At 45.8% G+C, this 6932-nt stretch overlaps 1 long non-coding RNA gene across 1 annotated transcript; it reads left to right on the plus strand.

Moving 5' to 3' along the window:
• The first annotated feature begins 4959 nt into the window (after nt 1-4959).
• LOC127594608 (uncharacterized) lies at nt 4960-6101 on the plus strand. Its single transcript, XR_007960843.1, has 3 exons — nt 4960-5487; nt 5653-5766; nt 5868-6101. It is a non-coding gene; the product is annotated as an uncharacterized LOC127594608 (long non-coding RNA).
• Nucleotides 6102-6932: the final 831 nt, after the last annotated feature.

Genomic DNA, 6932 nt, shown 5'->3' on the forward strand with positions numbered 1-6932 from the left:
GATGTCATATTCGCTTTCTTTTTTTGTATTTTCCTTGGTCGACCTCTCAATGTTGTTAAACGATGGGGAAAAACTTCAAGCAAGTCGGGCGATCACTGTCACTTGTTGAACCGATTACGTGCCCAAGTGAGCCATAGCAAAACAGAGCCCGTTGGCTCACGTTCGCAAAGCTGGGGATGTCACCACAACGCGGTGAGTGTGGGATATTGGGTTCCCGCTCCACCGGTGAACCCAAAATCTCGAGTCGATGGGCCAGCAGGGAGACCGTGCCCCGGAGTTCCGCGAGCGCTTGTTCCTGCTGACCCACCAGTTGTCCTTGGCTGGTCAAGGCGGTCATAACCTTGTTGAGGTCTACGGGTTCCATGTTGGTCGGGATATTCTGTCACGATTCGGTCTAACCGAATCAAGTTTTTGGAACCCAAAAGTGTAGACGCCAGACAAGGTCTCCGAAGCAAAAATATTTAATGTACAAAAATCGCACCGACAAAGTAGAAACATAAAGCGCTGGTCAAAACAAGGACCAGAGGGCACAAACAACGAACAACAAAAAGCGGTTGCACAAAAGGCAAGGGAGGATAATAAGGATGGCGAAGACAAACAAAAACAATGTATCAAAACACACGTAAGAGAAATACAATTCTAAAAAAAAAAAATCCAATACTCACAAAACCATTGGTACCGAGAGTTCAAGAGCGAAACACGACGAGATCTATAGCAAAAAACAGTCTATGGGCAAGGAAGCATCAAGGCATAACAATATCGCGACAACCAGCAGACAGATTGTTGGTTCTTAAATACACAGTTCCTTGACTGAAAGATTGGCAGGAGGTGTGCAGCCAGAAAGTCTGCTCAGTCTGCCACCTGCTGGCCAGGCCCAGGACCGGAACATGACAGATGTTGGGGAATAGGGACTCGGCTCCATCGATGTGTCTCCTTGTCTCCCTCCAATGATTTCTCCTGGTAATAGAGCATAACCTTGAGCCATGCGGAGGCTTTCTTCATAGAATGAGCAGGACATGTCTCAGGTAAAATTAACCCTTTTGACTCATGCTGCAGTTGTTATGAAAAAGTGGATGAAAAAGCCTTACATCGATGATATCTATCCGGAGACACATTTCCCCAGAATTAAAAAGCCATTCAAGTATCTAAACCTTTGAATATTGAGATGGATTTCCTTCCCGGGAATACCGGTGAATAGGTTCATGTGTGGATCACTGTGTGTACAATCTTGTCTGTTTAGATTTATTTTTGACAGAAAAGAGGAACTGTAAGTTTATGCCTGTAATTCTTTGTCAACGTGTTCTGGGTCTTTCTCGGGGCCTCTTGCCAGTAGGGCATGCCCAGAACACTTCACCAGGGAGGCGACCTTTAAAATAGTGTTTTTTTCGTAAATCAATAGATGGATGGATAGACGGGATAAAAGCTTATTACCTGGTTCAAATCAGAAAGGGAGATGAATGGAAAACTGTCTTTAACACACGCTCAGGACAAATTCTTTGTCATGCCTTGTGGCAGACCATAATTCCTCAACAGTTGCAAGAAGTACATTCTCTGCTGTGTCTTTTTCAAGATAGAGTTGATGTTAGTCTCCCACTTCAGTTCCTGAGAGACAGTAATTCCCAGGACCTTTAAGGTCTCAACGATTGGCACAGGGCATTTGCACAGCGTTAGTGGGAGCTGAGGATGCCACCCGACTGAAGGATGTCACCTGAAGTTCACAATCATCTCTACAAGTCTTGAACATGTTCAGCCCTGAGTTGTGTTGGCCACACCAAAGCCTGAGCCGCTCCACTTTGTGTCAAGATGCAGGCTTGTCCCCATCGTTCATGAGGTCGATGACTGTGGAATTGTCTGCCAATTTCAGGAGTTTTACAGCTGAGAGCGATGAGGTGGAGCTGTTTGCGTGGAGAGAGAAGAGGAGCAGAGAGACAACACATCCTTGGGGGCCTTTGGTGCTGATGGTGTGTGTTGAGGATATCGCCCCGCCCACCCCCTGCCTCACCTGTTATGTCCTGCCTGTCATGAAGCTGTCCTCCGCTGGCAGATGACAGGATACACACAGAGCCTTAGTCTTGGCGGAATCCGCTCTCAGCTGACCCTTCTCTATGACAAAACCAAGAAACGAAACTGACTCCACATGAAACTCGCATTTCTCTGCTTTAACGAAGAGTCGATTCTCCAAGAGACGCTGCAAGACGAGCCTGATGTGGCGTTGATGCTCTTGGGGCGTACGAGAAAAAATCAATATGTCGTCCAGGTACACAAAGCAAAATACATTCAATAAATCTCTCAACACGTCATTAATAAGGCTCTGAAAAACGGCGGGGGCGTTGGTCAACCCAAAAGGCATGACTAGATACTCAAAATGTGCCAGTGGGGTCTTGAATGCAGTTTTCCATTCATCCCCCTCCCGTATGCGGACTAAATGGTAGGCGCTACGTAGATCCAGTTTAGTGAAGATGGTTGCAGATTGGAGAGGGGCAAACGCAGAATCTAATAGCGGAATTGGATATTTATTCTTTATGGTGATTTTGTTAAGCCCCCGATAGTCTACACAAGGACGTAGTGACTTGTCTTTCTTTTCTATAAAAAAGAACCCGGCCCCCAAAGGAGATCTAGATGGTCTAATAAGGCCAGCGGAGAGGGAGCTGTCGATGTACTCCCTCAATGCTTCTTGTTCCTTGTGTGAAACTTGATACAAGCGAGAACTCGGAAGGGGGGTGTTAGCGAGCAAGTTGATGGCACAATCGTACCAGAGACTGAGCTCGGTCCTTACTGAACACTTGTCGTAAATCATGATAGATACTCGGGACTTTATCGAAACAAATAGATTCCGGCGGGTCGTTACGAGGAAGCCCTCCAAAATCTGCAGGTCCAACTGCTCCAGGTAAAGTCTCTGAATCTTTTTCTACATCTCCACTGGACATAGGTGACACTTGCGTCCTACCAGGACTCACAGAACCTTTGGCCGGTTCTGGAATGTGCCGAAATGGCTCGAGAGGTTCTTCAGGGTTCGGCTCCACCCGCCCGGGGGGGCTGGATTCCGCATCAGGGGTTGTGGTGACAGTGTTATCTTTCTGAACACTTGGAGCATCTTTTTTTAAGGAGTTCACAGGCACACGTCCGGGTTTTTTCAACGAGAGGGGTTTCTCCTTGTGAGTCAGCGTTGTCAGGTTGCTCTTGAGCTTGAAGCCGTAATATTGCGCAGAGGCCTTCAGAGCATCTCTGTCCAGGGCACTAAGCGGTCTGGGCGAAGACGCCGGAAAAGCACTGCGATTCAAGATGAGAACCCCAGCAGACCTTCTGAAGGGCAGAATCAGATTGTTCACTGTTATGTCTGGTTGCAACGTTACTTGTGCTGCTGCTGCTGCTGCTGCTTTTCTCTTTGGCCAGTTTCAAACTGTAGTACTCTTTGTATAGATTCCTGGTATCCTCTGAAGCTTAATCAACGTCTTCCTTGCAGGGCTTCCTCTTGTGGCGGCCATGTAGGAAAGCGTCTAAATTTGCACCACACAAAAACTCCCTCTGTGATAGACAGTGGTCTTGTCTGCATCAATAAACTTGGCAGCTCCTCTTCATCAACACTCTCCTCATCCTCCAGGAAAGAAAGAAGAGGCATCTGTTCCTTGTGGTCACTTAACTCAGTTGACAGATCTGACGACAGCAAAGACTCATCTTCCTTTAGTTCGAATCTTGGTCGTGAGGGTTCAGATGATGAAGGAGTGATAACCCTATTTTTCAGGTTCTTAGAACGGCGGCGTTTTGCTGGAGAAGATGTGGTTTGCGTCACTGGTAGTTTTTTTCTAAGTCGTCTGGATTCGGCAGCCTCTATGCTCCTCTTCCTGTTCTGAGACCTTGGCGTGTCGCATGGTGACTCAACCTCTGATTTCTTATCCTTCCCATCCTCTTCTTCAGAGCGAATGTCACAAATGTTGGGCAGTCGTTCGGTGGACAACCTATGCAAAGGTGTGGATGTACGGAAGGCTTCCGGTGCTTTTCTTGGCCGTCCCATGCATTTTTTGGGGGTGCTTCCGAAGGAACACACAGTGGCCAGACTGTCGGTGTGGAATGCTTCTTGTGGTTTTTTTTGTCCCTCTCGTGCATCTTTTTGGGGTGCGTTGTAAAGAACATTAAGTGGATTGACAGTCGGGGTACACATCACTGCCTGACACAGGACTCGCTTCTTCTGCAGCCTGGGGGGAAATAGGGGATGGGTTCCGTTTTTGTCTTGATGTCATATTCGCTTTCTTTTTTTGTATTTTCCTTGGTCGACCTCTCATTGTTGTTAAACGATGGGGAAAAACTTCAAGCAAGTCGGGCGATCACTGTCACTTGTTGAACCGATTACGTGCCCAAGTGAGCCATAGCAAAACAGAGCCCGTTGGCTCACGTTCGCGAAGCTGGGGATGTCACCACAACGCGGTGGGTGTGGGATATTGGGTTCCCGCTCCACCGGTGAACCCAAAATCTCGAGTCGATGGGCCAGCAGGGAGACCGTGCCCCGGAGTTCCGCGAGCGCTTGTTCCTGCTGACCCACCAGTTGTCCTTGGCTGGTCAAGGCGGTCATAACCTTGTTGAGGTCTACGGGTTCCATGTTGGTCGGGATATTCTGTCACGATTCGGTCTAACCGAATCAAGTTTTTGGAACCCAAAAGTGTAGACGCCAGACAAGGTCTCCGAAGCAAAAATATTTAATGTACAAAAATCGCACCGACAAAGTAGAAACATAAAGCGCTGGTCAAAACAAGGACCAGAGAGCACAAACAACGAACAACAAAAAGCGGTTGCACAAAAGGCAAGGGAGGATAATAAGGATGGCGAAGACAAACAAAAACAATGTATCCAAAACACACGTAAGAGAAAGCCAATTCCAAAAAAATAAAATCCAATACTCACAAAACCATTGGTACCGAGAGTTCAAGAGCGAAATACGACGAGATCTATAGCATAGTGATGGGTCCAGCGACACCGATGCATTGACACATGCGCCGGGCTCACAGAGCAAACCACGTGTCGATGCATGTGCTGGCTCATTACGTCACGTGATTGACACGTGAACTGCGTTGACACAGTCCAGGCTTCTAATTGACACACCGGCTGCGTTGACACAGTCCAGGCTGCTAATTGACACATCGACTGTGTTGACACAGTCCAGGCTGCTAATTGACACATCGGCTGCGTTGACACAGTCCAGGCTGCTAATTGACACGTGAACTGCACCTGCATCGGCTGCTTGGCACAGTACAGGCTGCGCCACTTAGTCCAGGGGGCGTCGACTCAGTGCAGAGGGCGTTGACGCAGCAAAAGCCCGCCACACAGTGTTTATAAGGAACACCTGCCGAAACAAGCCAGACCTCACTCACGCTCGCTTGTCGAAGCTCGTGTCAGTGCAGACTTCGTGTTCGTGCCTTGCCTTCCTTGCCGATTATGGAGCAGAGACGCAAATCATCCGCCGTGTGGGACCATTTTGATGTCCTGGAGAATAAGGTATTATTTATTTATTTATTTATTCAAATCGCCTTCTGTCGCCGAGAGCCTCTCGGCGAGAGGCACTCGCCGAGTGCCTCTCAGATTATTGACGTGTTGTACCATTCTAATCCGAATACACTTCAAGGTAACTCATAGTTACTTCTTATTCACATTTCATTACAGGTGAAATGTCGAATTTGCCAAGTCAATTCGCCAACAGAAGCACCTCCACCATGCTGAGGCATTATCGGGCCAAGCATGAGAATGAAGTTCGCGATACACCCGGTATTACGCCAGGTATACAAACGTTCACTCATCTTTTCACGGTTGCTATGTTGATGATTAATTGACAATCAGTAATTATTGGTTGACTCTCCACTCCATGTTTGACAATCAAGGTTCCAGGAAGCAGCTGTACTGGAAGGACCAACACACTTCTTTCCCAAACCTCTCCCACCTCGCAAAGGAGTTCCTTTGTACGCCAGCCACATCCATCCCTTGTGAGCGTGTGTTCTTCACAGCAGGAGAAATTGCTTGTAAAAGACTCAACAGGCTGAAGTTTAAAACATTGGAGCATCTTATTTTTCTCAATAAACATGTGAAATCAAAGCCCACAAGCATCCTCATTCAAATGATCTTCACATTATTTGAACACATTGAATGTTGCAAAATGAATGAATGCATGGATGTGAATGATATTGTATACACTTCATCAAATCGATGAATGACCTTATGAAAATGTCTTGGAACAGTTGTAGATGCAAAACTGTGCTGGCAGCTACATAATAGATAATAAAAGAAAAATATCCCAAACCATAGGGATCCTCCCAAAACTAAGGATGTGCTGAATAAGAAATCCTTGTACACACTTTTATTACTTCCATATTTGACCTATTGTGTGGAAATATGGGGAAATGCCAGTAAAACACTGTTCTGATAGCTTTGTATTGTAGTTTTAAAACAATCACTGGCTCCAAATAGACGGAACCCACAAATCCACTGTTTATCAAATTAAACAATGAAATCTCATGACCTGGTTGACTTCAAAATCGCCCAATCAATGTACAAAGCACACAATAACCTCCTTTGCCAAAACATCCAGAAGCTTTTTAAAATTCGAGAAAGTTGTCATAATTTAAGGGGTACTAACCTATACAGAAGAATCCAAAACACGAACAAACATCACGCAAAGGAGTGTATCTGTAATAGGTGTAAATCTGTGGAATGATTCTGAAACGGACCAGTAAAATGAGTAACTCTCTTGCTGAGATTAAAAATGAATTTGAGAGTAGTACAAGACAACTACACAAATCAGAATTAAGCTAATAAATTCGATACACCCATGAAATATAGCAATACATTGATGAGATTATTTAATATATTAATGAAATGTAGCATCCATTATGAATATGAGAAAATCGACATATACTTGTGCTCCAATGAGTATGTACTGTATATACAAA

Source organism: Hippocampus zosterae, unplaced genomic scaffold, assembly GCF_025434085.1.
Source record: "Hippocampus zosterae strain Florida unplaced genomic scaffold, ASM2543408v3 HiC_scaffold_22, whole genome shotgun sequence".
Classification (NCBI taxonomy): Eukaryota; Metazoa; Chordata; class Actinopteri; order Syngnathiformes; family Syngnathidae; genus Hippocampus; species Hippocampus zosterae.